Raw genomic sequence first — 27,825 nt, 5'->3', positions numbered from 1 at the left:
TCCGGGCTTTGATCGAGCCGTACCGTTCCTGATTTGTCTCGCGCCTTCAGATCCTCCTTCACGCTTCGACAAGAAGCAAAATATTAAGCAATCGTTCCGACGGAGCTAAATTACTACAGGATAAAGAACGAATAGGAAATTTGGATTTCGAAACAAAAAAGAGAGGGGTGCAACACGAGGACTTCCCAGGGGGTCACCAATCCAAGTACTACTCTCGCCCAAACACGCTTAATTTCGATGTTCTGATGGGATCCGGTGCATTAGTGCTGGTATGATCGCACCCGCCATATTCCTTTCGCTTTATTCTTTTAAACTACCCCGTCCTGCGAAGCAGTGTGGCTTTTCTAGACCGAAATTCATTTTAAGCGTCAATTCAAGCATTTTCCTATTATCCTTTTATTTATTTGCTTTCATATTTTTTTTTTGTTATTGATTTGCCCCCTGTTTTTTTCCATCATCCCGCAACTCTAAATTATCATGAAATCAATCCATCACGCTTGCGCTGATACATTTGCGCCGACAAATTTGAGCGACGATCCGGGCTTTGATCGAGCCGTACCGTTCCTGATTTGTCTCGCGCCTTCAGATCCTCCTTCACGCTTCGACAAGAAGCAAAATATTAAGCAATCGTTCCGACGGAGCTAAATTACTACAGCATAAAGAACGAATAGGAAATTTGGATTTCGAAACAAAAAAAAGAGGGGTGCAACAAGAGGAATTCCCAGGGGGTCACCCATCCTAGTACTACTGTCGCCCAAGCATGCTTAACTTCGGAGTTCTGATGGGATCCGGTGCATTAGTGCTGGTATGATCGCACCCGCCATGTTCCTTTCGCTTTATTCTTTTAAACCATCCCGTCCTGCGAAGCAGTGTGGCTTTTCTAGACCGAAATTCATTTTAAGCGTCAATTCAAGCATTTTTCTCTTACCCTTTTGTTTATTTGCTTTCATATTTTTTTTTGTTATTGATTTGCCCCCTGTTTTTTTCCATCATCCCGCAACTCTAAATTATCATGAAATCAATCCTTCATGCTTGCGCTGATACATTTGCGCCGACAAATTTGAGCGACGATCCGGGCTTTGATCGAACCGTACCGTTCCTGATTTGTCTCGCGCCTTCAGATCCTCCTTCACGCTTCGACAAGAAGCAAAATATTAAGCAATCGTTCCGACGGAGCTAAATTACTACAGGATAAAGAACGAATAGAAAATTTGAATTTCGAAACAAAAAAGAGAGGGGTGCAACAAGAGGAATTCCCAGGGGGTCACCCATCCTAGCACTACTCTCGCCCAAGCATGCTTAACTTCGGAGTTCTGATGGGATTCGGTGCATTAGTGCTGGTATGATCGCACCCGCCATGTTCCTTTCGCTTTATTCTTTTAAACTACCCCGTCCTGCGAAGCAGTGTGGCTTTTCTAGACCGAAATTCATTTTAAGCGTCAATTCAAGCATTTTCCTATTATCCTTTTATTTATTTGCTTTCATATTTTTTTTTTGTTATTGATTTGCCCCCTGTTTTTTTCCATCATCCCGCAACTCTAAATTATCATGAAATCAATCCTTCACGCTTGCGCTGATACATTTGCGCCGACAAATTTGAGCGACGATCCGGGCTTTGATCGAGCCGTACCGTTCCTGATTTGTCTCGCGCCTTCAGATCCCAATTCAAGCTTCGACAAGAAGCAAAATATTAAGCAATCGTTCCGACAGAGCTAAATTTCTACAGGATAAAGAACGAAAAGGAAATTTGGATTTCGAAACAAAAAAGAGAGGGGTGCAACACGAGGACTTTCCAGGGGGTCACCAATCCAAGTACTACTCTCGCCCAAACAAGCTTAATTTCGAAGTTCTGATGGGATCCGGTGCATTAGTGCTGGTATGATCGCACCCGCCATATTCCTTTCGCTTTATTCTTTTAAACTACCCCGTCCTGCGAAGCAGTGTGGCTTTTCTAGACCGAAATTCATTTTAAGCGTCAATTCAAGCATTTTCCTATTATCCTTTTATTTATTTACTTTCATATTTTTTTTTGTTATTGATTTGCCCCCTGTTTTTTTCCATCATCCCGCAACTGTAAATTATCATGAAATCAATCCTTCACGCTTGCGCTGATACATTTGCGCCGACAAATTTTAGCGACGATCCGGGCTTTGATCGACCCGTACCGTTCCTGATTTGTCTCGCGCCTTCAGATCCTCCTTCACGCTTCGACAAGAAGCAAAATATTAAGCAATCGTTCCGACGGAGCTAAATTACTACAGGATAAAGAACGAATAGGAAATTTGGATTTCGAAACAAAAAAGAGAGGGGTGCAACACGAGGACTTCCCAGGGGGTCACCAATCTAAGTACTGCTCTCGCCCAAACACGCTTAATTTCGAAGTTCTGATGGGATCCGGTGCATTAGTGCTGGTATGATCGCACCCGCCATATTCCTTTCGTTTATTCTTTTAAACTACCCCGTCCTGCGAAGCAGTGTGGCTTTTCTAGACCGAAATTCATTTTAAGCGTCAATTCAAGCATTTTCCTATTATCCTTTTATTTATTTGCTTTCATAATTTTTTTTGTTATTGATTTGCCCCCTGTTTTGTTCCATCATCCCGCAACTCTACATTATCATGAAATCAATCCTTCACGCTTGCGCTGATACATTTACGCCGACAAATTTGAGCGACGATCCGGGCTTTGATCGAGCCGTACCGTTCCTGATTTGTCTCGCGCCTTCAGATCCTCCTTCACGCTTCGACAAGAAGCAAAATATTATGCAATCGTTCCGACGGAGCTAAATTACTACAGGATAAAGAACGAATAGGAAATTTGGATTTCGAAACAAAAAAGAGAGGGGTGCAACACGAGGACTTCCCAGGGGGTCACCAATCCAAGTACTACTCTCGCCCAAACACGCTTAATTTCGATGTTCTGATGGGATCCGGTGCATTAGTGCTGGTATGATCGCACCCGCCATATTCCTTTCGCTTTATTCTTTTAAACTACCCCGTCCTGCGAAGCAGTGTGGTTTTTCTAGACCGAAATTCATTTTAAGCGTCAATTCAAGCATTTTCCTATTATCCTTTTATTTATTTGCTTTCATATTTTTTTTTGTTATTGATTTGCCCCCTGTTTTTTTCCATCATCCCGCAACTCCACATTATCATGAAATCAATCCTTCACGCTTGCGCTGATACATTTGCGCCGACAAATTTGAGCAACGATCCGGGCTTTGATCGAGCCGTACCGTTCCTGATTTGTCTCGCGCCTTCAGATCCTCCTTCACGCTTCGACAAGAAGCAAAATATTAAGCAATCGTTCCGACGGAGCTAAATTACTATAGGATAAAGAACGAATAGAAAATTTGAATTTCGAAACAAAAAAGAGAGGGGTGCAACAAGAGGAATTCCCAGGGGGTCACCCATCCTAGCACTACTCTCGCCCAAGCATGCTTAACTTCGGAGTTCTGATGGGATTCGGTGCATTAGTGCTGGTATGATCGCACCCGCCATGTTCCTTTCGCTTTATTCTTTTAAACTACCCCGTCCTGCGAAGCAGTGTGGCTTTTCTAGACCGAAATTCATTTTAAGCGTCAATTCAAGCATTTTCCTATTATCCTTTTATTTATTTGCTTTCATATTTTTTTTTTGTTATTGATTTGCCCCCTGTTTTTTTCCATCATCCCGCAACTCTAAATTATCATGAAATCAATCCTTCACGCTTGCGCTGATACATTTACGCCGACAAATTTGAGCGACGATCCGGGCTTTGATCGAGCCGTACCGTTCCTGATTTGTCTCGCGCCTTCAGATCCTCCTTCACGCTTCGACATGAAGCAAAATATTATGCAATCGTTCCGACGGAGCTAAATTACTACAGGATAAAGAACGAACAGGAAATTTGGATTTCGAAACAAAAAAGAGAGGGGTGCAACACGAGGACTTCCCAGGGGGTCACCAATCCAAGTACTATTCTCGCCCAAACACGCTTAATTTCGATGTTCTGATGGGATCCGGTGCATTAGTGCTGGTATGATCGCACCCGCCATATTCCTTTCGCTTTATTCTTTTAAACTACCCCGTCCTGCGAAGCAGTGTGGCTTTTCTAGACCGAAATTCATTTTAAGCGTCAATTCAAGCATTTTCCTATTATCCTTTTATTTATTTGCTTTCATATTTTTTTTTTGTTATTGATTTGCCCCCTGTTTTTTTCCATCATCCCGCAACTCTAAATTATCATGAAATCAATCCTTCACGCTTGCGCTGATACATTTGCGCCGACAAATTTGAGCGACGATCCGGGCTTTGATCGAGCCGTACCGTTCCTGATTTGTCTCGCGCCTTCAGATCCCAATTCAAGCTTCGACAAGAAGCAAAATATTAAGCAATCGTTCCGACAGAGCTAAATTTCTACAGGATAAAGAACGAAAAGGAAATTTGGATTTCGAAACAAAAAAGAGAGGGGTGCAACACGAGGACTTTCCAGGGGGTCACCAATCCAAGTACTACTCTCGCCCAAACAAGCTTAATTTCGAAGTTCTGATGGGATCCGGTGCATTAGTGCTGGTATGATCGCACCCGCCATATTCCTTTCGCTTTATTCTTTTAAACTACCCCGTCCTGCGAAGCAGTGTGGCTTTTCTAGACCGAAATTCATTTTAAGCGTCAATTCAAGCATTTTCCTATTATCCTTTTATTTATTTACTTTCATATTTTTTTTTGTTATTGATTTGCCCCCTGTTTTTTTCCATCATCCCGCAACTGTAAATTATCATGAAATCAATCCTTCACGCTTGCGCTGATACATTTGCGCCGACAAATTTTAGCGACGATCCGGGCTTTGATCGACCCGTACCGTTCCTGATTTGTCTCGCGCCTTCAGATCCTCCTTCACGCTTCGACAAGAAGCAAAATATTAAGCAATCGTTCCGACGGAGCTAAATTACTACAGGATAAAGAACGAATAGGAAATTTGGATTTCGAAACAAAAAAGAGAGGGGTGCAACACGAGGACTTCCCAGGGGGTCACCAATCTAAGTACTGCTCTCGCCCAAACACGCTTAATTTCGAAGTTCTGATGGGATCCGGTGCATTAGTGCTGGTATGATCGCACCCGCCATATTCCTTTCGTTTATTCTTTTAAACTACCCCGTCCTGCGAAGCAGTGTGGCTTTTCTAGACCGAAATTCATTTTAAGCGTCAATTCAAGCATTTTCCTATTATCCTTTTATTTATTTGCTTTCATAATTTTTTTTGTTATTGATTTGCCCCCTGTTTTGTTCCATCATCCCGCAACTCTACATTATCATGAAATCAATCCTTCACGCTTGCGCTGATACATTTACGCCGACAAATTTGAGCGACGATCCGGGCTTTGATCGAGCCGTACCGTTCCTGATTTGTCTCGCGCCTTCAGATCCTCCTTCACGCTTCGACAAGAAGCAAAATATTATGCAATCGTTCCGACGGAGCTAAATTACTACAGGATAAAGAACGAATAGGAAATTTGGATTTCGAAACAAAAAAGAGAGGGGTGCAACACGAGGACTTCCCAGGGGGTCACCAATCCAAGTACTACTCTCGCCCAAACACGCTTAATTTCGATGTTCTGATGGGATCCGGTGCATTAGTGCTGGTATGATCGCACCCGCCATATTCCTTTCGCTTTATTCTTTTAAACTACCCCGTCCTGCGAAGCAGTGTGGCTTTTCTAGACCGAAATTCATTTTAAGCGTCAATTCAAGCATTTTCCTATTATCCTTTTATTTATTTGCTTTCATATTTTTTTTTTGTTATTGATTTGCCCCCTGTTTTTTTCCATCATCCCGCAACTCTAAATTATCATGAAATCAATCCTTCACGCTTGCGCTGATACATTTACGCCGACAAATTTGAGCGACGATCCGGGCTTTGATCGAGCCGTACCGTTCCTGATTTGTCTCGCGCCTTCAGATCCTCCTTCACGCTTCGACATGAAGCAAAATATTATGCAATCGTTCCGACGGAACTAAATTACTACAGGATAAAGAACGAATAGGAAATTTGGATTTCGAAACAAAAAAGAGAGGGGTGCAACACGAGGACTTCCCAGGGGGTCACCAATCCAAGTACTATTCTCGCCCAAACACGCTTAATTTCGATGTTCTGATGGGATCCGGTGCATTAGTGCTGGTATGATCGCACCCGCCATATTCCTTTCGCTTTATTCTTTTAAACTACCCCGTCCTGCGAAGCAGTGTGGCTTTTCTAGACCGAAATTCATTTTAAGCGTCAATTCAAGCATTTTCCTATTATCCTTTTATTTATTTGCTTTCATATTTTTTTTTGTTATTGATTTGCCCCCTGTTTTTTTCCATCATCCCGCAACTCTAAATTATCATGAAATCAATCCTTCACACTTGCGCTGATACATTTGCGCCGACAAATTTGAGCGACGATCCGGGCTTTGATCGAGCCGTACCGTTCCTGATTTGTCTCGCGCCTTCAGATCCCCATTCAAGCTTCGACAAGAAGCAAAATATTAAGCAATCGTTCCGACAGAGCTAAATTTCTACAGGATAAAGAACGAAAAGGAAATTTGGATTTCGAAACAAAAAAGAGAGGGGTGCAACACGAGGACTTTCCAGGGGGTCACCAATCCAAGTACTACTCTCGCCCAAACAAGCTTAATTTCGAAGTTCTGATGGGATCCGGTGCATTAGTGCTGGTATGATCGCACCCGCCATATTCCTTTCGCTTTATTCTTTTAAACTACCCCGTCCTGCGAAGCAGTGTGGCTTTTCTAGACCGAAATTCATTTTAAGCGTCAATTCAAGCATTTTCCTATTATCCTTTTATTTATTTACTTTCATATTTTTTTTTGTTATTGATTTGCCCCCTGTTTTTTTCCATCATCCCGCAACTGTAAATTATCATGAAATCAATCCTTCACGCTTGCGCTGATACATTTGCGCCGACAAATTTTAGCGACGATCCGGGCTTTGATCGACCCGTACCGTTCCTGATTTGTCTCGCGCCTTCAGATCCTCCTTCACGCTTCGACAAGAAGCAAAATATTAAGCAATCGTTCCGACGGAGCTAAATTACTATAGGATAAAGAACGAATAGGAAATTTGGATTTCGAAACAAAAAAGAGAGGGGTGCAACACGAGGACTTCCCAGGGGGTCACCAATCCAAGTACTACTCTCGCCCAAACACGCTTAATTTCGAAGTTCTGATGGGATCCGGTGCATTAGTGCTGGTATGATCGCACCCGCCATATTTCTTTCGCTTTATTCTTTTAAACTACCCCGTCCTGCGAAGCAGTGTGGCTTTTCTAGACCGAAATTCATTTTAAGCGTCAATTCAAGCATTTTCCTATTATCCTTTTATTTATTTGCTTTGATATTTTTTTTTTGTTATTGATTTGCCCCCTGTTTTTTTCCATCATCCCGCAACTGTAAATTATCATGAAATCAATCCTTCACGCTTGCGGTGATACATTTGCGCCGACAAATTTGAGCGACGATCCGGGCTTTGATCGAGCCGTACCGTTCCTGATTTGTCTCGCGCCTTCAGATCCTCCTTCACGCTTCGACAAGAAGCAAAATATTAAGCAATCGTTCCGACGGAGCTAAATTACTACAGGATAAAGAACGAATAGGAAATTTGGATTTCGAAACAAAAAAGAGAGGGGTGCAACACGAGGACTTCCCAGGGGGTCACCAATCCAAGTACTGCTCTCGCCCAAACACGCTTAATTTCGAAGTTCTGATGGGATCCGGTGCATTAGTGCTGGTATGATCGCACCCGCCATATTCCTTTCGCTTTATTCTTTTAAACTACCCCGTCCTGCGAAGCATGTGGCTTTTCTAGACCGAAATTCATTTTAAGCGTCAATTCAAGCATTTTCCTATTATCCTTTTATTTATTTGCTTTCATAATTTTTTTTGTTATTGATTTGCCCCCTGTTTTGTTCCATCATCCCGCAACTCTACATTATCATGAAATCAATCCTTCACGCTTGCGCTGATACATTTGCGCCGACAAATTTGAGCGACGATCCGGGCTTTGATCGAGCCGTACCGTTCTTGATTTGTCTCGCGCCTTCAGATCCTCCTTCACGCTTCGACAAGAAGCAAAATATTAAGCAATCGTTCCGACGGAGCTAAATTACTACAGGATAAAGAACGAATAGGAAATTTGGATTTCGAAACAAAAAAGAGAGGGGTGCAACACGAGGACTTCCCAGGGGGTCACCAATCCAAGTACTACTCTCGCCCAAACACGCTTAATTTCGAAGTTCTGATGGGATCCGGTGCATTAGTGCTGGTATGATCGCACCCGCCATATTTCTTTCGCTTTATTCTTTTAAACTACCCCGTCCTGCGAAGCAGTGTGGCTTTTCTAGACCGAAATTCATTTTAAGCGTCAATTCAAGCATTTTCCTATTATCCTTTTATTTATTTGCTTTGATATTTTTTTTTTGTTATTGATTTGCCCCCTGTTTTTTTCCATCATCCCGCAACTGTAAATTATCATGAAATCAATCCTTCACGCTTGCGGTGATACATTTGCGCCGACAAATTTGAGCGACGATCCGGGCTTTGATCGAGCCGTACCGTTCCTGATTTGTCTCGCGCCTTCAGATCCTCCTTCACGCTTCGACAAGAAGCAAAATATTAAGCAATCGTTCCGACGGAGCTAAATTACTACAGGATAAAGAACGAATAGGAAATTTGGATTTCGAAACAAAAAAGAGAGGGGTGCAACACGAGGACTTCCCAGGGGGTCACCAATCCAAGTACTGCTCTCGCCCAAACACGCTTAATTTCGAAGTTCTGATGGGATCCGGTGCATTAGTGCTGGTATGATCGCACCCGCCATATTCCTTTCGCTTTATTCTTTTAAACTACCCCGTCCTGCGAAGCATGTGGCTTTTCTAGACCGAAATTCATTTTAAGCGTCAATTCAAGCATTTTCCTATTATCCTTTTATTTATTTGCTTTCATAATTTTTTTTGTTATTGATTTGCCCCCTGTTTTGTTCCATCATCCCGCAACTCTACATTATCATGAAATCAATCCTTCACGCTTGCGCTGATACATTTGCGCCGACAAATTTGAGCGACGATCCGGGCTTTGATCGAGCCGTACCGTTCTTGATTTGTCTCGCGCCTTCAGATCCTCCTTCACGCTTCGACAAGAAGCAAAATATTAAGCAATCGTTCCGACGGAGCTAAATTACTACAGGATAAAGAACGAATAGGAAATTTGGATTTCGAAACAAAAAAGAGAGGGGTGCAACACGAGGACTTCCCAGGGGGTCACCAATCCAAGTACTACTCTCGCCCAAACACGCTTAATTTCGAAGTTCTGATGGGATCCGGTGCATTAGTGCTGGTATGATCGCACCCGCCATATTTCTTTCGCTTTATTCTTTTAAACTACCCCGTCCTGCGAAGCAGTGTGGCTTTTCTAGACCGAAATTCATTTTAAGCGTCAATTCAAGCATTTTCCTATTATCCTTTTATTTATTTGCTTTGATATTTTTTTTTTGTTATTGATTTGCCCCCTGTTTTTTTCCATCATCCCGCAACTGTAAATTATCATGAAATCAATCCTTCACGCTTGCGGTGATACATTTGCGCCGACAAATTTGAGCGACGATCCGGGCTTTGATCGAGCCGTACCGTTCCTGATTTGTCTCGCGCCTTCAGATCCTCCTTCACGTTTCGACAAGAAGCAAAATATTAAGCAATCGTTCCGACGGAGCTAAATTACTACAGGATAAAGAACGAATAGGAAATTTGGATTTCGAAACAAAAAAGAGAGGGGTGCAACACGAGGACTTCCCAGGGGGTCACCCATCCTAGTACTACTCTCGCCCAAGCACGCTTAACTTCGGAGTTCTGATGGGATCCGGTGCATTAGTGCTGGTATGATCGCACCCGCCATGTTCCTTTCGCTTTATTCTTTTAAACTACCCCGTCCTGCGAAGCAGTGTGGCTTTTCTAGACCGAAATTCATTTTAAGCGTCAATTCAAGCATTTTCCTCTTATCCTTTTATTTATTTACTTTATATTTTTTTTTGTTATTGATTTGCACCCTGTTTTTTTCCCTCATCCCGCAACTCTAAATTATCATGAAATCAATCCTTCACGCTTGCAGTTAGGGGTGGCAATTCGGGTCCAAATCAGGTTGGCGGGTCGGGTTCGGGTCAACAGACCCGCCAGAAAATCTGTTGACCCGAACCCCGACCCGCCAACCCGTGACGGGTCAGGTATGCTGACCCGAACCCGAAAATTTCAGGTTTACGGGGCGGCGGGTCGACCCGAAATGACCCGAAACTTAATTTTAATTTATTAATTTATCACTGTAATTTCTGATAAAATCAATTTCTCACAAAACTAATTACATAATCAAGTAATAAAAATTTAAATAAATGATTCCAAATCAAATCTAAAATAAATTAAACACCGTAAAAGTGTTTTATCCCAAGCAAAATATAAAATAAATTAAAACAACACAAAAGTGAAAAATAATATAATATATTATTTGTCCAAGTATAATAATTTATATTCACACAAATTAAATAAATTCGTTTAGGATTAAGTAATTAATGCCTTTGAAAAAAAGAATAACTTAGTTTAGTTAGATAAAATTATTTTTATGTTTATTAAATTATTTTTAATTCGTAAACGGGTCATATCGGGTCATATCAGGTCAACACGGGTTGACCCGAAATCGACCGGTTTTCTTTTCGGGTTCATCGGGTCCAACCCGATTCTGACCCGAATTCCCGAAACCTCAACCCAAACTCATTAATTTCGTGTTAGGTTCGTGTCGTGTTTTCAGGTCGTGTCGAAAATTGCCACCCCTAGTTGCGGTGATACATTTGCGCCGACAAATTTGAGCGACGATCCGGGCTTTGATCGAGCCGTACCGTTCCTGATTTGTCTCGCGCCTTCAGATCCTCCTTCACGCTTCGACAAGAAGCAAAATATTAAGCAATCGTTCCGACGGAGCTAAATTACTACAGGATAAAGAACGAATAGGAAATTTGGATTTCGAAACAAAAAAGAGAGGGGTGCAACACGAGAACTTCCCAGGGGGTCACCCATCCTAGTACTACTCTCGCCCAAGCACGCTTAACTTCGGAGTTCTGATGGGATCCGGTGCATTAATGCTGGTATGATCGCACCCGCCATGTTCCTTTCGCTTTATTCTTTTAAACTACCCCGTCCTGCGAAGCAGTGTGGCTTTTCTAGACCGAAATTCATTTTAAGCGTCAATTCAAGCATTTTCCTCTTATCCTTTTATTTATTTACTTTATATTTTTTTTTGTTATTGATTTGCACCCTGTTTTTTTCCCTCATCCCGCAACTCTAAATTATCATGAAATCAATCCTTCACGCTTGCAGTTAGGGGTGGCAATTCGGGTCCAAATCAGGTTGGCGGGTCGGGTTCGGGTCAACAGACCCGCCAGAAAATCTGTTGACCCGAACCCCGACCCGCCAACCCGTGACGGGTCAGGTATGCTGACCCGAACCCGAAAATTTCAGGTTTACGGGGCGGCGGGTCGACCCGAAATGACCCGAAACTTAATTTTAATTTATTAATTTATCACTGTAATTTCTGATAAAATCAATTTCTCACAAAACTAATTACATAATCAAGTAATAAAAATTTAAATAAATGATTCCAAATCAAATCTAAAATAAATTAAACACCGTAAAAGTGTTTTATCCCAAGCAAAATATAAAATAAATTAAAACAATACAAAAGTGAAAAATAATATAATATATTATTTGTCCAAGTATAATAATTTCAACTTCACACAAATTAAATAAATTCGTTTAGGATTAAGTAATTAATGCCTTTGAAAAAAAGAATAACTTAGTTTAGTTAGATAAAATTATTTTTATGTTTATTAAATTATTTTTAATTCGTAAACGGGTCATATCGGGTCATATCAGGTCACCACGGGTTGACCCGAAATCGACCGGTTTTCTTTTCGGGTTCATCGGGTCCAACCCGATTCTGACCCGAATTCCCGAAACCTCAACCCAAACCCATTAATTTCGTGTTAGGTTCGTGTCGTGTTTTCAGGTCGTGTCGAAAATTGCCACCCCTAGTTGCGGTGATACATTTGCGCCGACAAATTTGAGCGACGATCCGGGCTTTGATCGAGCCGTACCGTTCCTGATTTGTCTCGCGCCTTCAGATCCTCCTTCACGCTTCGACAAGAAGCAAAATATTAAGCAATCGTTCCGACGGAGCTAAATTACTACAGGATAAAGAACGAATAGGAAATTTGGATTTCGAAACAAAAAAGAAAGGGGTGCAACACGAGGACTTCCCAGGGGGTCACCCATCCTAGTACTACTCTCGCCCAAGCACGCTTAACTTCGGAGTTCTGATGGGATCCGGTGCATTAATGCTGGTATGATCGCACCCGCCATGTTCCTTTCGCTTTATTCTTTTAAACTACCCCGTCCTGCGAAGCAGTGTGGCTTTTCTAGACCGAAATTCATTTTAAGCGTCAATTCAAGCATTTTCCTCTTATCCTTTTATTTATTTACTTTATATTTTTTTTTGTTATTGATTTGCACCCTGTTTTTTTCCCTCATCCCGCAACTCTAAATTATCATGAAATCAATCCTTCACGCTTGCAGTTAGGGGTGGCAATTCGGGTCCAAATCAGGTTGGCGGGTCGGGTTCGGGTCAACAGACCCGCCAGAAAATCTGTTGACCCGAACCCCGACCCGCCAACCCGTGACGGGTCAGGTATGCTGACCCGAACCCGAAAATTTCAGGTTTACGGGGCGACGGGTCGACCCGAAATGACCCGAAACTTAATTTTAATTTATTAATTTATCACTGTAATTTCTAATAAAATCAATTTCTCACAAAACTAATTACATAATCAAGTAATAAAAATTTAAATAAATGATTCCAAATCAAATCTAAAATAAATTAAACACCGTAAAAGTGTTTTATCCCAAGCAAAATATAAAATAAATTAAAACAATACAAAAGTGAAAAATAATATAATATATTATTTGTCCAAGTATAATAATTTCAACTTCACACAAATTAAATAAATTCGTTTAGGATTAAGTAATTAATGCCTTTGAAAAAAAGAATAACTTAGTTTAGTTAGATAAAATTATTTTTATGTTTATTAAATTATTTTTAATTCGTAAACGGGTCATATCGGGTCATATCAGGTCACCACGGGTTGACCCGAAATCGACCGGTTTTCTTTTCGGGTTCATCGGGTCCAACCCGATTCTGACCCGAATTCCCGAAACCTCAACCCAAACCCATTAATTTCGTGTTAGGTTCGTGTCGTGTTTTCAGGTCGTGTCGAAAATTGCCACCCCTAGTTGCGGTGATACATTTGCACCGACAAATTTGAGCGACGATCCGGGCTTTGATCGAGCCGTACCGTTCCTGATTTGTCTCGCGCCTTCAGATCCTCCTTCACGCTTCGACAAGAAGCAAAATATTAAGCAATCGTTCCGACGGAGCTAAATTACTATAGGATAAAGAACGAATAGAAAATTTGAATTTCGAAACAAAAAAGAGAGGGGTGCAACAAGAGGAATTCCCAGGGGGTCACCCATCCTAGCACTACTCTCGCCCAAGCATGCTTAACTTCGGAGTTCTGATGGGATTCGGTGCATTAGTGCTGGTATGATCGCACCCGCCATGTTCCTTTCGCTTTATTCTTTTAAACTACCCCGTCCTGCGAAGCAGTGTGGCTTTTCTAGACCGAAATTCATTTTAAGCGTCAATTCAAGCATTTTCCTATTATCCTTTTATTTATTTGCTTTCATATTTTTTTTTTGTTATTGATTTGCCCCCTGTTTTTTTCCATCATCCCGCAACTCTAAATTATCATGAAATCAATCCTTCACGCTTGCGCTGATACATTTACGCCGACAAATTTGAGCGACGATCCGGGCTTTGATCGAGCCGTACCGTTCCTGATTTGTCTCGCGCCTTCAGATCCTCCTTCACGCTTCGACATGAAGCAAAATATTATGCAATCGTTCCGACGGAGCTAAATTACTACAGGATAAAGAACGAATAGGAAATTTGGATTTCGAAACAAAAAAGAGAGGGGTGCAACACGAGGACTTCCCAGGGGGTCACCAATCCAAGTACTATTCTCGCCCAAACACGCTTAATTTCGATGTTCTGATGGGATCCGGTGCATTAGTTCTGGTATGATCGCACCCGCCATATTCCTTTCGCTTTATTCTTTTAAACTACCCCGTCCTGCGAAGCAGTGTGGCTTTTCTAGACCGAAATTCATTTTAAGCGTCAATTCAAGCATTTTCCTATTATCCTTTTATTTATTTGCTTTCATATTTTTTTTTTGTTATTGATTTGCCCCCTGTTTTTTTCCATCATCCCGCAACTCTAAATTATCATGAAATCAATCCTTCACGCTTGCGCTGATACATTTGCGCCGACAAATTTGAGCGACGATCCGGGCTTTGATCGAGCCGTACCGTTCCTGATTTGTCTCGCGCCTTCAGATCCCAATTCAAGCTTCGACAAGAAGCAAAATATTAAGCAATCGTTCCGACAGAGCTAAATTTCTACAGGATAAAGAACGAAAAGGAAATTTGGATTTCGAAACAAAAAAGAGAGGGGTGCAACACGAGGACTTTCCAGGGGGTCACCAATCCAAGTACTACTCTCGCCCAAACAAGCTTAATTTCGAAGTTCTGATGGGATCCGGTGCATTAGTGCTGGTATGATCGCACCCGCCATATTCCTTTCGCTTTATTCTTTTAAACTACCCCGTCCTGCGAAGCAGTGTGGCTTTTCTAGACCGAAATTCATTTTAAGCGTCAATTCAAGCATTTTCCTATTATCCTTTTATTTATTTACTTTCATATTTTTTTTTGTTATTGATTTGCCCCCTGTTTTTTTCCATCATCCCGCAACTGTAAATTATCATGAAATCAATCCTTCACGCTTGCGCTGATACATTTGCGCCGACAAATTTTAGCGACGATCCGGGCTTTGATCGACCCGTACCGTTCCTGATTTGTCTCGCGCCTTCAGATCCTCCTTCACGCTTCGACAAGAAGCAAAATATTAAGCAATCGTTCCGACGGAGCTAAATTACTACAGGATAAAGAACGAATAGGAAATTTGGATTTCGAAACAAAAAAGAGAGGGGTGCAACACGAGGACTTCCCAGGGGGTCACCAATCTAAGTACTGCTCTCGCCCAAACACGCTTAATTTCGAAGTTCTGATGGGATCCGGTGCATTAGTGCTGGTATGATCGCACCCGCCATATTCCTTTCGTTTATTCTTTTAAACTACCCCGTCCTGCGAAGCAGTGTGGCTTTTCTAGACCGAAATTCATTTTAAGCGTCAATTCAAGCATTTTCCTATTATCCTTTTATTTATTTGCTTTCATAATTTTTTTTGTTATTGATTTGCCCCCTGTTTTGTTCCATCATCCCGCAACTCTACATTATCATGAAATCAATCCTTCACGCTTGCGCTGATACATTTACGCCGACAAATTTGAGCGACGATCCGGGCTTTGATCGAGCCGTACCGTTCCTGATTTGTCTCGCGCCTTCAGATCCTCCTTCACGCTTCGACAAGAAGCAAAATATTATGCAATCGTTCCGACGGAGCTAAATTACTACAGGATAAAGAACGAATAGGAAATTTGGATTTCGAAACAAAAAAGAGAGGGGTGCAACACGAGGACTTCCCAGGGGGTCACCAATCCAAGTACTACTCTCGCCCAAACACGCTTAATTTCGATGTTCTGATGGGATCCGGTGCATTAGTGCTGGTATGATCGCACCCGCCATATTCCTTTCGCTTTATTCTTTTAAACTACCCCGTCCTGCGAAGCAGTGTGGCTTTTCTAGACCGAAATTCATTTTAAGCGTCAATTCAAGCATTTTCCTATTATCCTTTTATTTATTTGCTTTCATATTTTTTTTTGTTATTGATTTGCCCCCTGTTTTTTTCCATCATCCCGCAACTCCACATTATCATGAAATCAATCCTTCACGCTTGCGCTGATACATTTGCGCCGACAAATTTGAGCAACGATCCGGGCTTTGATCGAGCCGTACCGTTCCTGATTTGTCTCGCGCCTTCAGATCCTCCTTCACGCTTCGACAAGAAGCAAAATATTAAGCAATCGTTCCGACGGAGCTAAATTACTATAGGATAAAGAACGAATAGAAAATTTGAATTTCGAAACAAAAAAGAGAGGGGTGCAACAAGAGGAATTCCCAGGGGGTCACCCATCCTAGCACTACTCTCGCCCAAGCATGCTTAACTTCGGAGTTCTGATGGGATTCGGTGCATTAGTGCTGGTATGATCGCACCCGCCATGTTCCTTTCGCTTTATTCTTTTAAACTACCCCGTCCTGCGAAGCAGTGTGGCTTTTCTAGACCGAAATTCATTTTAAGCGTCAATTCAAGCATTTTCCTATTATCCTTTTATTTATTTGCTTTCATATTTTTTTTTTGTTATTGATTTGCCCCCTGTTTTTTTCCATCATCCCGCAACTCTAAATTATCATGAAATCAATCCTTCACGCTTGCGCTGATACATTTACGCCGACAAATTTGAGCGACGATCCGGGCTTTGATCGAGCCGTACCGTTCCTGATTTGTCTCGCGCCTTCAGATCCTCCTTCACGCTTCGACATGAAGCAAAATATTATGCAATCGTTCCGACGGAACTAAATTACTACAGGATAAAGAACGAATAGGAAATTTGGATTTCGAAACAAAAAAGAGAGGGGTGCAACACGAGGACTTCCCAGGGGGTCACCAATCCAAGTACTATTCTCGCCCAAACACGCTTAATTTCGATGTTCTGATGGGATCCGGTGCATTAGTGCTGGTATGATCGCACCCGCCATATTCCTTTCGCTTTATTCTTTTAAACTACCCCGTCCTGCGAAGCAGTGTGGCTTTTCTAGACCGAAATTCATTTTAAGCGTCAATTCAAGCATTTTCCTATTATCCTTTTATTTATTTGCTTTCATATTTTTTTTTGTTATTGATTTGCCCCCTGTTTTTTTCCATCATCCCGCAACTCTAAATTATCATGAAATCAATCCTTCACGCTTGCGCTGATACATTTGCGCCGACAAATTTGAGCGACGATCCGGGCTTTGATCGAGCCGTACCGTTCCTGATTTGTCTCGCGCCTTCAGATCCCCATTCAAGCTTCGACAAGAAGCAAAATATTAAGCAATCGTTCCGACAGAGCTAAATTTCTACAGGATAAAGAACGAAAAGGAAATTTGGATTTCGAAACAAAAAAGAGAGGGGTGCAACACGAGGACTTTCCAGGGGGTCACCAATCCAAGTACTACTCTCGCCCAAACAAGCTTAATTTCGAAGTTCTGATGGGATCCGGTGCATTAGTGCTGGTATGATCGCACCCGCCATATTCCTTTCGCTTTATTCTTTTAAACTACCCCGTCCTGCGAAGCAGTGTGGCTTTTCTAGACCGAAATTCATTTTAAGCGTCAATTCAAGCATTTTCCTATTATCCTTTTATTTATTTACTTTCATATTTTTTTTTGTTATTGATTTGCCCCCTGTTTTTTTCCATCATCCCGCAACTGTAAATTATCATGAAATCAATCCTTCACGCTTGCGCTGATACATTTGCGCCGACAAATTTTAGCGACGATCCGGGCTTTGATCGACCCGTACCGTTCCTGATTTGTCTCGCGCCTTCAGATCCTCCTTCACGCTTCGACAAGAAGCAAAATATTAAGCAATCGTTCCGACGGAGCTAAATTACTACAGGATAAAGAACGAATAGGAAATTTGGATTTCGAAACAAAAAAGAGAGGGGTGCAACACGAGGACTTCCCAGGGGGTCACCAATCTAAGTACTGCTCTCGCCCAAACACGCTTAATTTCGAAGTTCTGATGGGATCCGGTGCATTAGTGCTGGTATGATCGCACCCGCCATATTCCTTTCGTTTATTCTTTTAAACTACCCCGTCCTGCGAAGCAGTGTGGCTTTTCTAGACCGAAATTCATTTTAAGCGTCAATTCAAGCATTTTCCTATTATCCTTTTATTTATTTGCTTTCATAATTTTTTTTGTTATTGATTTGCCCCCTGTTTTGTTCCATCATCCCGCAACTCTACATTATCATGAAATCAATCCTTCACGCTTGCGCTGATACATTTGCGCCGACAAATTTGAGCGACGATCCGGGCTTTGATCGAGCCGTACCGTTCTTGATTTGTCTCGCGCCTTCAGATCCTCCTTCACGCTTCGACAAGAAGCAAAATATTAAGCAATCGTTCCGACGGAGCTAAATTACTACAGGATAAAGAACGAATAGGAAATTTGGATTTCGAAACAAAAAAGAGAGGGGTGCAACACGAGGACTTCCCAGGGGGTCACCAATCCAAGTACTACTCTCGCCCAAACACGCTTAATTTCGAAGTTCTGATGGGATCCGGTGCATTAGTGCTGGTATGATCGCACCCGCCATATTTCTTTCGCTTTATTCTTTTAAACTACCCCGTCCTGCGAAGCAGTGTGGCTTTTCTAGACCGAAATTCATTTTAAGCGTCAATTCAAGCATTTTCCTATTATCCTTTTATTTATTTGCTTTGATATTTTTTTTTTGTTATTGATTTGCCCCCTGTTTTTTTCCATCATCCCGCAACTGTAAATTATCATGAAATCAATCCTTCACGCTTGCGGTGATACATTTGCGCCGACAAATTTGAGCGACGATCCGGGCTTTGATCGAGCCGTACCGTTCCTGATTTGTCTCGCGCCTTCAGATCCTCCTTCACGCTTCGACAAGAAGCAAAATATTAAGCAATCGTTCCGACGGAGCTAAATTACTACAGGATAAAGAACGAATAGGAAATTTGGATTTCGAAACAAAAAAGAGAGGGGTGCAACACGAGGACTTCCCAGGGGGTCACCAATCCAAGTACTGCTCTCGCCCAAACACGCTTAATTTCGAAGTTCTGATGGGATCCGGTGCATTAGTGCTGGTATGATCGCACCCGCCATATTCCTTTCGCTTTATTCTTTTAAACTACCCCGTCCTGCGAAGCATGTGGCTTTTCTAGACCGAAATTCATTTTAAGCGTCAATTCAAGCATTTTCCTATTATCCTTTTATTTATTTGCTTTCATAATTTTTTTTGTTATTGATTTGCCCCCTGTTTTGTTCCATCATCCCGCAACTCTACATTATCATGAAATCAATCCTTCACGCTTGCGCTGATACATTTGCGCCGACAAATTTGAGCGACGATCCGGGCTTTGATCGAGCCGTACCGTTCTTGATTTGTCTCGCGCCTTCAGATCCTCCTTCACGCTTCGACAAGAAGCAAAATATTAAGCAATCGTTCCGACGGAGCTAAATTACTACAGGATAAAGAACGAATAGGAAATTTGGATTTCGAAACAAAAAAGAGAGGGGTGCAACACGAGGACTTCCCAGGGGGTCACCAATCCAAGTACTACTCTCGCCCAAACACGCTTAATTTCGAAGTTCTGATGGGATCCGGTGCATTAGTGCTGGTATGATCGCACCCGCCATATTTCTTTCGCTTTATTCTTTTAAACTACCCCGTCCTGCGAAGCAGTGTGGCTTTTCTAGACCGAAATTCATTTTAAGCGTCAATTCAAGCATTTTCCTATTATCCTTTTATTTATTTGCTTTGATATTTTTTTTTTGTTATTGATTTGCCCCCTGTTTTTTTCCATCATCCCGCAACTGTAAATTATCATGAAATCAATCCTTCACGCTTGCGGTGATACATTTGCGCCGACAAATTTGAGCGAGGATCCGGGCTTTGATCGAGCCGTACCGTTCCTGATTTGTCTCGCGCCTTCAGATCCTCCTTCACGTTTCGACAAGAAGCAAAATATTAAGCAATCGTTCCGACGGAGCTAAATTACTACAGGATAAAGAACGAATAGGAAATTTGGATTTCGAAACAAAAAAGAGAGGGGTGCAACACGAGGACTTCCCAGGGGGTCACCCATCCTAGTACTACTCTCGCCCAAGCACGCTTAACTTCGGAGTTCTGATGGGATCCGGTGCATTAGTGCTGGTATGATCGCACCCGCCATGTTCCTTTCGCTTTATTCTTTTAAACTACCCCGTCCTGCGAAGCAGTGTGGCTTTTCTAGACCGAAATTCATTTTAAGCGTCAATTCAAGCATTTTCCTCTTATCCTTTTATTTATTTACTTTATATTTTTTTTTGTTATTGATTTGCACCCTGTTTTTTTCCCTCATCCCGCAACTCTAAATTATCATGAAATCAATCCTTCACGCTTGCAGTTAGGGGTGGCAATTCGGGTCCAAATCAGGTTGGCGGGTCGGGTTCGGGTCAACAGACCCGCCAGAAAATCTGTTGACCCGAACCCCGACCCGCCAACCCGTGACGGGTCAGGTATGCTGACCCGAACCCGAAAATTTCAGGTTTACGGGGCGGCGGGTCGACCCGAAATGACCCGAAACTTAATTTTAATTTATTAATTTATCACTGTAATTTCTGATAAAATCAATTTCTCACAAAACTAATTACATAATCAAGTAATAAAAATTTAAATAAATGATTCCAAATCAAATCTAAAATAAATTAAACACCGTAAAAGTGTTTTATCCCAAGCAAAATATAAAATAAATTAAAACAACACAAAAGTGAAAAATAATATAATATATTATTTGTCCAAGTATAATAATTTATATTCACACAAATTAAATAAATTCGTTTAGGATTAAGTAATTAATGCCTTTGAAAAAAAGAATAACTTAGTTTAGTTAGATAAAATTATTTTTATGTTTATTAAATTATTTTTAATTCGTAAACGGGTCATATCGGGTCATATCAGGTCAACACGGGTTGACCCGAAATCGACCGGTTTTCTTTTCGGGTTCATCGGGTCCAACCCGATTCTGACCCGAATTCCCGAAACCTCAACCCAAACTCATTAATTTCGTGTTAGGTTCGTGTCGTGTTTTCAGGTCGTGTCGAAAATTGCCACCCCTAGTTGCGGTGATACATTTGCGCCGACAAATTTGAGCGACGATCCGGGCTTTGATCGAGCCGTACCGTTCCTGATTTGTCTCGCGCCTTCAGATCCTCCTTCACGCTTCGACAAGAAGCAAAATATTAAGCAATCGTTCCGACGGAGCTAAATTACTACAGGATAAAGAACGAATAGGAAATTTGGATTTCGAAACAAAAAAGAGAGGGGTGCAACACGAGAACTTCCCAGGGGGTCACCCATCCTAGTACTACTCTCGCCCAAGCACGCTTAACTTCGGAGTTCTGATGGGATCCGGTGCATTAATGCTGGTATGATCGCACCCGCCATGTTCCTTTCGCTTTATTCTTTTAAACTACCCCGTCCTGCGAAGCAGTGTGGCTTTTCTAGACCGAAATTCATTTTAAGCGTCAATTCAAGCATTTTCCTCTTATCCTTTTATTTATTTACTTTATATTTTTTTTTGTTATTGATTTGCACCCTGTTTTTTTCCCTCATCCCGCAACTCTAAATTATCATGAAATCAATCCTTCACGCTTGCAGTTAGGGGTGGCAATTCGGGTCCAAATCAGGTTGGCGGGTCGGGTTCGGGTCAACAGACCCGCCAGAAAATCTGTTGACCCGAACCCCGACCCGCCAACCCGTGACGGGTCAGGTATGCTGACCCGAACCCGAAAATTTCAGGTTTACGGGGCGGCGGGTCGACCCGAAATGACCCGAAACTTAATTTTAATTTATTAATTTATCACTGTAATTTCTGATAAAATCAATTTCTCACAAAACTAATTACATAATCAAGTAATAAAAATTTAAATAAATGATTCCAAATCAAATCTAAAATAAATTAAACACCGTAAAAGTGTTTTATCCCAAGCAAAATATAAAATAAATTAAAACAATACAAAAGTGAAAAATAATATAATATATTATTTGTCCAAGTATAATAATTTCAACTTCACACAAATTAAATAAATTCGTTTAGGATTAAGTAATTAATGCCTTTGAAAAAAAGAATAACTTAGTTTAGTTAGATAAAATTATTTTTATGTTTATTAAATTATTTTTAATTCGTAAACGGGTCATATCGGGTCATATCAGGTCACCACGGGTTGACCCGAAATCGACCGGTTTTCTTTTCGGGTTCATCGGGTCCAATCCGATTCTGACCCGAATTCCCGAAACCTCAACCCAAACCCATTAATTTCGTGTTAGGTTCGTGTCGTGTTTTCAGGTCGTGTCGAAAATTGCCACCCCTAGTTGCGGTGATACATTTGCGCCGACAAATTTGAGCGACGATCCGGGCTTTGATCGAGCCGTACCGTTCCTGATTTGTCTCGCGCCTTCAGATCCTCCTTCACGCTTCGACAAGAAGCAAAATATTAAGCAATCGTTCCGACGGAGCTAAATTACTACAGGATAAAGAACGAATAGGAAATTTGGATTTCGAAACAAAAAAGAGAGGGGTGCAACACGAGGACTTCCCAGGGGGTCACCAATCCAAGTACTATTCTCGCCCAAACACGCTTAATTTCGATGTTCTGATGGGATCCGGTGCATTAGTGCTGGTATGATCGCACCCGCCATATTCCTTTCGCTTTATTCTTTTAAACTACCCCGTCCTGCGAAGCAGTGTGGCTTTTCTAGACCGAAATTCATTTTAAGCGTCAATTCAAGCATTTTCCTATTATCCTTTTATTTATTTGCTTTCATATTTTTTTTTGTTATTGATTTGCCCCCTGTTTTTTTCCATCATCCCGCAACTCTAAATTATCATGAAATCAATCCTTCACGCTTGCGCTGATACATTTGCGCCGACAAATTTGAGCGACGATCCGGGCTTTGATCGAGCCGTACCGTTCCTGATTTGTCTCGCGCCTTCAGATCCCCATTCAAGCTTCGACAAGAAGCAAAATATTAAGCAATCGTTCCGACAGAGCTAAATTTCTACAGGATAAAGAACGAAAAGGAAATTTGGATTTCGAAACAAAAAAGAGAGGGGTGCAACACGAGGACTTTCCAGGGGGTCACCAATCCAAGTACTACTCTCGCCCAAACAAGCTTAATTTCGAAGTTCTGATGGGATCCGGTGCATTAGTGCTGGTATGATCGCACCCGCCATATTCCTTTCGCTTTATTCTTTTAAACTACCCCGTCCTGCGAAGCAGTGTGGCTTTTCTAGACCGAAATTCATTTTAAGCGTCAATTCAAGCATTTTCCTATTATCCTTTTATTTATTTACTTTCATATTTTTTTTTGTTATTGATTTGCCCCCTGTTTTTTTCCATCATCCCGCAACTGTAAATTATCATGAAATCAATCCTTCACGCTTGCGCTGATACATTTGCGCCGACAAATTTTAGCGACGATCCGGGCTTTGATCGACCCGTACCGTTCCTGATTTGTCTCGCGCCTTCAGATCCTCCTTCACGCTTCGACAAGAAGCAAAATATTAAGCAATCGTTCCGACGGAGCTAAATTACTACAGGATAAAGAACGAATAGGAAATTTGGATTTCGAAACAAAAAAGAGAGGGGTGCAACACGAGGACTTCCCAGGGGGTCACCAATCTAAGTACTGCTCTCGCCCAAACACGCTTAATTTCGAAGTTCTGATGGGATCCGGTGCATTAGTGCTGGTATGATCGCACCCGCCATATTCCTTTCGTTTATTCTTTTAAACTACCCCGTCCTGCGAAGCAGTGTGGCTTTTCTAGACCGAAATTCATTTTAAGCGTCAATTCAAGCATTTTCCTATTATCCTTTTATTTATTTGCTTTCATAATTTTTTTTGTTATTGATTTGCCCCCTGTTTTGTTCCATCATCCCGCAACTCTACATTATCATGAAATCAATCCTTCACGCTTGCGCTGATACATTTGCGCCGACAAATTTGAGCGACGATCCGGGCTTTGATCGAGCCGTACCGTTCTTGATTTGTCTCGCGCCTTCAGATCCTCCTTCACGCTTCGACAAGAAGCAAAATATTAAGCAATCGTTCCGACGGAGCTAAATTACTACAGGATAAAGAACGAATAGGAAATTTGGATTTCGAAACAAAAAAGAGAGGGGTGCAACACGAGGACTTCCCAGGGGGTCACCAATCCAAGTACTACTCTCGCCCAAACACGCTTAATTTCGAAGTTCTGATGGGATCCGGTGCATTAGTGCTGGTATGATCGCACCCGCCATATTTCTTTCGCTTTATTCTTTTAAACTACCCCGTCCTGCGAAGCAGTGTGGCTTTTCTAGACCGAAATTCATTTTAAGCGTCAATTCAAGCATTTTCCTATTATCCTTTTATTTATTTGCTTTGATATTTTTTTTTTGTTATTGATTTGCCCCCTGTTTTTTTCCATCATCCCGCAACTGTAAATTATCATGAAATCAATCCTTCACGCTTGCGGTGATACATTTGCGCCGACAAATTTGAGCGACGATCCGGGCTTTGATCGAGCCGTACCGTTCCTGATTTGTCTCGCGCCTTCAGATCCTCCTTCACGCTTCGACAAGAAGCAAAATATTAAGCAATCGTTCCGACGGAGCTAAATTACTACAGGATAAAGAACGAATAGGAAATTTGGATTTCGAAACAAAAAAGAGAGGGGTGCAACACGAGGACTTCCCAGGGGGTCACCAATCCAAGTACTGCTCTCGCCCAAACACGCTTAATTTCGAAGTTCTGATGGGATCCGGTGCATTAGTGCTGGTATGATCGCACCCGCCATATTCCTTTCGCTTTATTCTTTTAAACTACCCCGTCCTGCGAAGCATGTGGCTTTTCTAGACCGAAATTCATTTTAAGCGTCAATTCAAGCATTTTCCTATTATCCTTTTATTTATTTGCTTTCATAATTTTTTTTGTTATTGATTTGCCCCCTGTTTTGTTCCATCATCCCGCAACTCTACATTATCATGAAATCAATCCTTCACGCTTGCGCTGATACATTTGCGCCGACAAATTTGAGCGACGATCCGGGCTTTGATCGAGCCGTACCGTTCTTGATTTGTCTCGCGCCTTCAGATCCTCCTTCACGCTTCGACAAGAAGCAAAATATTAAGCAATCGTTCCGACGGAGCTAAATTACTACAGGATAAAGAACGAATAGGAAATTTGGATTTCGAAACAAAAAAGAGAGGGGTGCAACACGAGGACTTCCCAGGGGGTCACCAATCCAAGTACTACTCTCGCCCAAACACGCTTAATTTCGAAGTTCTGATGGGATCCGGTGCATTAGTGCTGGTATGATCGCACCCGCCATATTTCTTTCGCTTTATTCTTTTAAACTACCCCGTCCTGCGAAGCAGTGTGGCTTTTCTAGACCGAAATTCATTTTAAGCGTCAATTCAAGCATTTTCCTATTATCCTTTTATTTATTTGCTTTGATATTTTTTTTTTGTTATTGATTTGCCCCCTGTTTTTTTCCATCATCCCGCAACTGTAAATTATCATGAAATCAATCCTTCACGCTTGCGGTGATACATTTGCGCCGACAAATTTGAGCGAGGATCCGGGCTTTGATCGAGCCGTACCGTTCCTGATTTGTCTCGCGCCTTCAGATCCTCCTTCACGTTTCGACAAGAAGCAAAATATTAAGCAATCGTTCCGACGGAGCTAAATTACTACAGGATAAAGAACGAATAGGAAATTTGGATTTCGAAACAAAAAAGAGAGGGGTGCAACACGAGGACTTCCCAGGGGGTCACCCATCCTAGTACTACTCTCGCCCAAGCACGCTTAACTTCGGAGTTCTGATGGGATCCGGTGCATTAGTGCTGGTATGATCGCACCCGCCATGTTCCTTTCGCTTTATTCTTTTAAACTACCCCGTCCCGCGAAGCAGTGTGGCTTTTCTAGACCGAAATTCATTTTAAGCGTCAATTCAAGCATTTTCCTCTTATCCTTTTATTTATTTACTTTATATTTTTTTTTGTTATTGATTTGCACCCTGTTTTTTTCCCTCATCCCGCAACTCTAAATTATCATGAAATCAATCCTTCACGCTTGCAGTTAGGGGTGGCAATTCGGGTCCAAATCAGGTTGGCGGGTCGGGTTCGGGTCAACAGACCCGCCAGAAAATCTGTTGACCCGAACCCCGACCCGCCAACCCGTGACGGGTCAGGTATGCTGACCCGAACCCGAAAATTTCAGGTTTACGGGGCGGCGGGTCGACCCGAAATGACCCGAAACTTAATTTTAATTTATTAATTTATCACTGTAATTTCTGATAAAATCAATTTCTCACAAAACTAATTACATAATCAAGTAATAAAAATTTAAATAAATGATTCCAAATCAAATCTAAAATAAATTAAACACCGTAAAAGTGTTTTATCCCAAGCAAAATATAAAATAAATTAAAACAACACAAAAGTGAAAAATAATATAATATATTATTTGTCCAAGTATAATAATTTATATTCACACAAATTAAATAAATTCGTTTAGGATTAAGTAATTAATGCCTTTGAAAAAAAGAATAACTTAGTTTAGTTAGATAAAATTATTTTTATGTTTATTAAATTATTTTTAATTCGTAAACGGGTCATATCGGGTCATATCAGGTCAACACGGGTTGACCCGAAATCGACCGGTTTTCTTTTCGGGTTCATCGGGTCCAACCCGATTCTGACCCGAATTCCCGAAACCTCAACCCAAACTCATTAATTTCGTGTTAGGTTCGTGTCGTGTTTTCAGGTCGTGTCGAAAATTGCCACCCCTAGTTGCGGTGATACATTTGCGCCGACAAATTTGAGCGACGATCCGGGCTTTGATCGAGCCGTACCGTTCCTGATTTGTCTCGCGCCTTCAGATCCTCCTTCACGCTTCGACAAGAAGCAAAATATTAAGCAATCGTTCCGACGGAGCTAAATTACTACAGGATAAAGAACGAATAGGAAATTTGGATTTCGAAACAAAAAAGAGAGGGATGCAACACGAGGACTTCCCAGGGGGTCACCCATCCTAGTACTACTCTCGCCCAAGCACGCTTAACTTCGGAGTTCTGATGGGATCCGGTGCATTAGTGCTGGTATGATCGCACCCGCCATGTTCCTTTCGCTTTATTCTTTTAAACTACCCCGTCCTGCGAAGCAGTGTGGCTTTTCTAGACCGAAATTCATTTTAAGCGTCAATTCAAGCATTTTCCTCTTATCCTTTTATTTATTTGCTTTCATAATTTTTTTTGTTATTGATTTGCCCCCTGTTTTGTTCCATCATCCCGCAACTCTACATTATCATGAAATCAATCCTTCACGCTTGCGCTGATACATTTACGCCGACAAATTTGAGCGACGATCCGGGCTTTGATCGAGCCGTACCGTTCCTGATTTGTCTCGCGCCTTCAGATCCTCCTTCACGCTTCGACAAGAAGCAAAATATTATGCAATCGTTCCGACGGAGCTAAATTACTACAGGATAAAGAACGAATAGGAAATTTGGATTTCGAAACAAAAAAGAGAGGGGTGCAACACGAGGACTTCCCAGGGGGTCACCAATCCAAGTACTACTCTCGCCCAAACACGCTTAATTTCGATGTTCTGATGGGATCCGGTGCATTAGTGCTGGTATGATCGCACCCGCCATATTCCTTTCGCTTTATTCTTTTAAACTACCCCGTCCTGCGAAGCAGTGTGGCTTTTCTAGACCGAAATTCATTTTAAGCGTCAATTCAAGCATTTTCCTATTATCCTTTTATTTATTTGCTTTCATATTTTTTTTTGTTATTGATTTGCCCCCTGTTTTTTTCCATCATCCCGCAACTCCACATTATCATGAAATCAATCCTTCACGCTTGCGCT

General features: G+C 41.7%; 44 non-coding genes across 44 annotated transcripts; all 44 read right to left on the bottom strand.

Moving 5' to 3' along the window:
- Positions 1 to 164: 164 nt before the first annotated feature.
- Positions 165 to 283, bottom strand: LOC140024495 (5S ribosomal RNA). The gene has a single exon (XR_011828469.1). It is a non-coding gene; the product is annotated as a 5S ribosomal RNA (ribosomal RNA).
- Positions 284 to 700: 417 nt separating this feature from the next.
- Positions 701 to 819, bottom strand: LOC140021908 (5S ribosomal RNA). Its single transcript, XR_011825889.1, has one exon. It is a non-coding gene; the product is annotated as a 5S ribosomal RNA (ribosomal RNA).
- Positions 820 to 1,235: 416 nt separating this feature from the next.
- Positions 1,236 to 1,354, bottom strand: LOC140023812 (5S ribosomal RNA). Its single transcript, XR_011827778.1, has one exon. It is a non-coding gene; the product is annotated as a 5S ribosomal RNA (ribosomal RNA).
- Positions 1,355 to 1,771: 417 nt separating this feature from the next.
- LOC140024975 (5S ribosomal RNA) lies at positions 1,772 to 1,890 on the bottom strand. The gene has a single exon (XR_011828951.1). It is a non-coding gene; the product is annotated as a 5S ribosomal RNA (ribosomal RNA).
- Positions 1,891 to 2,306: 416 nt separating this feature from the next.
- On the bottom strand, positions 2,307 to 2,425 carry LOC140023995 (5S ribosomal RNA). The gene has a single exon (XR_011827962.1). It is a non-coding gene; the product is annotated as a 5S ribosomal RNA (ribosomal RNA).
- A 415-nt stretch (positions 2,426 to 2,840) lies between these two features.
- Positions 2,841 to 2,959, bottom strand: LOC140024494 (5S ribosomal RNA). The gene has a single exon (XR_011828468.1). It is a non-coding gene; the product is annotated as a 5S ribosomal RNA (ribosomal RNA).
- A 416-nt stretch (positions 2,960 to 3,375) lies between these two features.
- LOC140023811 (5S ribosomal RNA) lies at positions 3,376 to 3,494 on the bottom strand. Its single transcript, XR_011827777.1, has one exon. It is a non-coding gene; the product is annotated as a 5S ribosomal RNA (ribosomal RNA).
- Positions 3,495 to 3,911: 417 nt separating this feature from the next.
- Positions 3,912 to 4,030, bottom strand: LOC140024844 (5S ribosomal RNA). The gene has a single exon (XR_011828820.1). It is a non-coding gene; the product is annotated as a 5S ribosomal RNA (ribosomal RNA).
- Positions 4,031 to 4,447: 417 nt separating this feature from the next.
- Positions 4,448 to 4,566, bottom strand: LOC140024974 (5S ribosomal RNA). The gene has a single exon (XR_011828950.1). It is a non-coding gene; the product is annotated as a 5S ribosomal RNA (ribosomal RNA).
- A 416-nt stretch (positions 4,567 to 4,982) lies between these two features.
- On the bottom strand, positions 4,983 to 5,101 carry LOC140023994 (5S ribosomal RNA). Its single transcript, XR_011827961.1, has one exon. It is a non-coding gene; the product is annotated as a 5S ribosomal RNA (ribosomal RNA).
- A 415-nt stretch (positions 5,102 to 5,516) lies between these two features.
- On the bottom strand, positions 5,517 to 5,635 carry LOC140024493 (5S ribosomal RNA). The gene has a single exon (XR_011828467.1). It is a non-coding gene; the product is annotated as a 5S ribosomal RNA (ribosomal RNA).
- Positions 5,636 to 6,052: 417 nt separating this feature from the next.
- Positions 6,053 to 6,171, bottom strand: LOC140024843 (5S ribosomal RNA). Its single transcript, XR_011828819.1, has one exon. It is a non-coding gene; the product is annotated as a 5S ribosomal RNA (ribosomal RNA).
- A 416-nt stretch (positions 6,172 to 6,587) lies between these two features.
- LOC140024973 (5S ribosomal RNA) lies at positions 6,588 to 6,706 on the bottom strand. The gene has a single exon (XR_011828949.1). It is a non-coding gene; the product is annotated as a 5S ribosomal RNA (ribosomal RNA).
- Positions 6,707 to 7,122: 416 nt separating this feature from the next.
- LOC140022064 (5S ribosomal RNA) lies at positions 7,123 to 7,241 on the bottom strand. The gene has a single exon (XR_011826045.1). It is a non-coding gene; the product is annotated as a 5S ribosomal RNA (ribosomal RNA).
- A 417-nt stretch (positions 7,242 to 7,658) lies between these two features.
- On the bottom strand, positions 7,659 to 7,777 carry LOC140023781 (5S ribosomal RNA). The gene has a single exon (XR_011827747.1). It is a non-coding gene; the product is annotated as a 5S ribosomal RNA (ribosomal RNA).
- Positions 7,778 to 8,192: 415 nt separating this feature from the next.
- LOC140022063 (5S ribosomal RNA) lies at positions 8,193 to 8,311 on the bottom strand. The gene has a single exon (XR_011826043.1). It is a non-coding gene; the product is annotated as a 5S ribosomal RNA (ribosomal RNA).
- Positions 8,312 to 8,728: 417 nt separating this feature from the next.
- Positions 8,729 to 8,847, bottom strand: LOC140023779 (5S ribosomal RNA). The gene has a single exon (XR_011827745.1). It is a non-coding gene; the product is annotated as a 5S ribosomal RNA (ribosomal RNA).
- A 415-nt stretch (positions 8,848 to 9,262) lies between these two features.
- Positions 9,263 to 9,381, bottom strand: LOC140022062 (5S ribosomal RNA). Its single transcript, XR_011826042.1, has one exon. It is a non-coding gene; the product is annotated as a 5S ribosomal RNA (ribosomal RNA).
- Positions 9,382 to 9,798: 417 nt separating this feature from the next.
- Positions 9,799 to 9,917, bottom strand: LOC140023159 (5S ribosomal RNA). The gene has a single exon (XR_011827131.1). It is a non-coding gene; the product is annotated as a 5S ribosomal RNA (ribosomal RNA).
- Positions 9,918 to 11,051: 1,134 nt separating this feature from the next.
- Positions 11,052 to 11,170, bottom strand: LOC140029912 (5S ribosomal RNA). The gene has a single exon (XR_011833827.1). It is a non-coding gene; the product is annotated as a 5S ribosomal RNA (ribosomal RNA).
- A 1,135-nt stretch (positions 11,171 to 12,305) lies between these two features.
- Positions 12,306 to 12,424, bottom strand: LOC140030219 (5S ribosomal RNA). Its single transcript, XR_011834134.1, has one exon. It is a non-coding gene; the product is annotated as a 5S ribosomal RNA (ribosomal RNA).
- Positions 12,425 to 13,559: 1,135 nt separating this feature from the next.
- Positions 13,560 to 13,678, bottom strand: LOC140023810 (5S ribosomal RNA). Its single transcript, XR_011827776.1, has one exon. It is a non-coding gene; the product is annotated as a 5S ribosomal RNA (ribosomal RNA).
- A 417-nt stretch (positions 13,679 to 14,095) lies between these two features.
- On the bottom strand, positions 14,096 to 14,214 carry LOC140025103 (5S ribosomal RNA). The gene has a single exon (XR_011829081.1). It is a non-coding gene; the product is annotated as a 5S ribosomal RNA (ribosomal RNA).
- A 417-nt stretch (positions 14,215 to 14,631) lies between these two features.
- Positions 14,632 to 14,750, bottom strand: LOC140024972 (5S ribosomal RNA). The gene has a single exon (XR_011828948.1). It is a non-coding gene; the product is annotated as a 5S ribosomal RNA (ribosomal RNA).
- A 416-nt stretch (positions 14,751 to 15,166) lies between these two features.
- LOC140023993 (5S ribosomal RNA) lies at positions 15,167 to 15,285 on the bottom strand. Its single transcript, XR_011827960.1, has one exon. It is a non-coding gene; the product is annotated as a 5S ribosomal RNA (ribosomal RNA).
- Positions 15,286 to 15,700: 415 nt separating this feature from the next.
- On the bottom strand, positions 15,701 to 15,819 carry LOC140024491 (5S ribosomal RNA). The gene has a single exon (XR_011828465.1). It is a non-coding gene; the product is annotated as a 5S ribosomal RNA (ribosomal RNA).
- Positions 15,820 to 16,235: 416 nt separating this feature from the next.
- On the bottom strand, positions 16,236 to 16,354 carry LOC140023809 (5S ribosomal RNA). The gene has a single exon (XR_011827775.1). It is a non-coding gene; the product is annotated as a 5S ribosomal RNA (ribosomal RNA).
- Positions 16,355 to 16,771: 417 nt separating this feature from the next.
- Positions 16,772 to 16,890, bottom strand: LOC140024842 (5S ribosomal RNA). Its single transcript, XR_011828818.1, has one exon. It is a non-coding gene; the product is annotated as a 5S ribosomal RNA (ribosomal RNA).
- Positions 16,891 to 17,306: 416 nt separating this feature from the next.
- On the bottom strand, positions 17,307 to 17,425 carry LOC140024970 (5S ribosomal RNA). The gene has a single exon (XR_011828946.1). It is a non-coding gene; the product is annotated as a 5S ribosomal RNA (ribosomal RNA).
- A 416-nt stretch (positions 17,426 to 17,841) lies between these two features.
- Positions 17,842 to 17,960, bottom strand: LOC140023991 (5S ribosomal RNA). Its single transcript, XR_011827958.1, has one exon. It is a non-coding gene; the product is annotated as a 5S ribosomal RNA (ribosomal RNA).
- Positions 17,961 to 18,375: 415 nt separating this feature from the next.
- Positions 18,376 to 18,494, bottom strand: LOC140022061 (5S ribosomal RNA). Its single transcript, XR_011826041.1, has one exon. It is a non-coding gene; the product is annotated as a 5S ribosomal RNA (ribosomal RNA).
- A 417-nt stretch (positions 18,495 to 18,911) lies between these two features.
- Positions 18,912 to 19,030, bottom strand: LOC140023778 (5S ribosomal RNA). Its single transcript, XR_011827744.1, has one exon. It is a non-coding gene; the product is annotated as a 5S ribosomal RNA (ribosomal RNA).
- A 415-nt stretch (positions 19,031 to 19,445) lies between these two features.
- On the bottom strand, positions 19,446 to 19,564 carry LOC140022060 (5S ribosomal RNA). Its single transcript, XR_011826040.1, has one exon. It is a non-coding gene; the product is annotated as a 5S ribosomal RNA (ribosomal RNA).
- Positions 19,565 to 19,981: 417 nt separating this feature from the next.
- On the bottom strand, positions 19,982 to 20,100 carry LOC140023148 (5S ribosomal RNA). Its single transcript, XR_011827120.1, has one exon. It is a non-coding gene; the product is annotated as a 5S ribosomal RNA (ribosomal RNA).
- Positions 20,101 to 21,234: 1,134 nt separating this feature from the next.
- On the bottom strand, positions 21,235 to 21,353 carry LOC140029911 (5S ribosomal RNA). Its single transcript, XR_011833826.1, has one exon. It is a non-coding gene; the product is annotated as a 5S ribosomal RNA (ribosomal RNA).
- A 1,135-nt stretch (positions 21,354 to 22,488) lies between these two features.
- Positions 22,489 to 22,607, bottom strand: LOC140024841 (5S ribosomal RNA). Its single transcript, XR_011828817.1, has one exon. It is a non-coding gene; the product is annotated as a 5S ribosomal RNA (ribosomal RNA).
- A 416-nt stretch (positions 22,608 to 23,023) lies between these two features.
- LOC140024969 (5S ribosomal RNA) lies at positions 23,024 to 23,142 on the bottom strand. The gene has a single exon (XR_011828945.1). It is a non-coding gene; the product is annotated as a 5S ribosomal RNA (ribosomal RNA).
- Positions 23,143 to 23,558: 416 nt separating this feature from the next.
- LOC140023990 (5S ribosomal RNA) lies at positions 23,559 to 23,677 on the bottom strand. Its single transcript, XR_011827957.1, has one exon. It is a non-coding gene; the product is annotated as a 5S ribosomal RNA (ribosomal RNA).
- A 415-nt stretch (positions 23,678 to 24,092) lies between these two features.
- Positions 24,093 to 24,211, bottom strand: LOC140022058 (5S ribosomal RNA). Its single transcript, XR_011826039.1, has one exon. It is a non-coding gene; the product is annotated as a 5S ribosomal RNA (ribosomal RNA).
- A 417-nt stretch (positions 24,212 to 24,628) lies between these two features.
- On the bottom strand, positions 24,629 to 24,747 carry LOC140023777 (5S ribosomal RNA). The gene has a single exon (XR_011827743.1). It is a non-coding gene; the product is annotated as a 5S ribosomal RNA (ribosomal RNA).
- Positions 24,748 to 25,162: 415 nt separating this feature from the next.
- Positions 25,163 to 25,281, bottom strand: LOC140022057 (5S ribosomal RNA). Its single transcript, XR_011826038.1, has one exon. It is a non-coding gene; the product is annotated as a 5S ribosomal RNA (ribosomal RNA).
- Positions 25,282 to 25,698: 417 nt separating this feature from the next.
- LOC140023137 (5S ribosomal RNA) lies at positions 25,699 to 25,817 on the bottom strand. Its single transcript, XR_011827109.1, has one exon. It is a non-coding gene; the product is annotated as a 5S ribosomal RNA (ribosomal RNA).
- Positions 25,818 to 26,951: 1,134 nt separating this feature from the next.
- On the bottom strand, positions 26,952 to 27,070 carry LOC140029991 (5S ribosomal RNA). The gene has a single exon (XR_011833905.1). It is a non-coding gene; the product is annotated as a 5S ribosomal RNA (ribosomal RNA).
- Positions 27,071 to 27,486: 416 nt separating this feature from the next.
- Positions 27,487 to 27,605, bottom strand: LOC140024490 (5S ribosomal RNA). The gene has a single exon (XR_011828464.1). It is a non-coding gene; the product is annotated as a 5S ribosomal RNA (ribosomal RNA).
- Between the last annotated feature and the right edge of the window lie 220 nt (positions 27,606 to 27,825).

This window comes from Coffea arabica, chromosome 11e, assembly GCF_036785885.1.
Source record: "Coffea arabica cultivar ET-39 chromosome 11e, Coffea Arabica ET-39 HiFi, whole genome shotgun sequence".
In the NCBI taxonomy this organism is placed as follows: Eukaryota; Viridiplantae; Streptophyta; class Magnoliopsida; order Gentianales; family Rubiaceae; genus Coffea; species Coffea arabica.
Note: the sequence above shows the minus strand (reverse complement) of the source record. Positions and strands in the feature narration are given on the sequence as shown.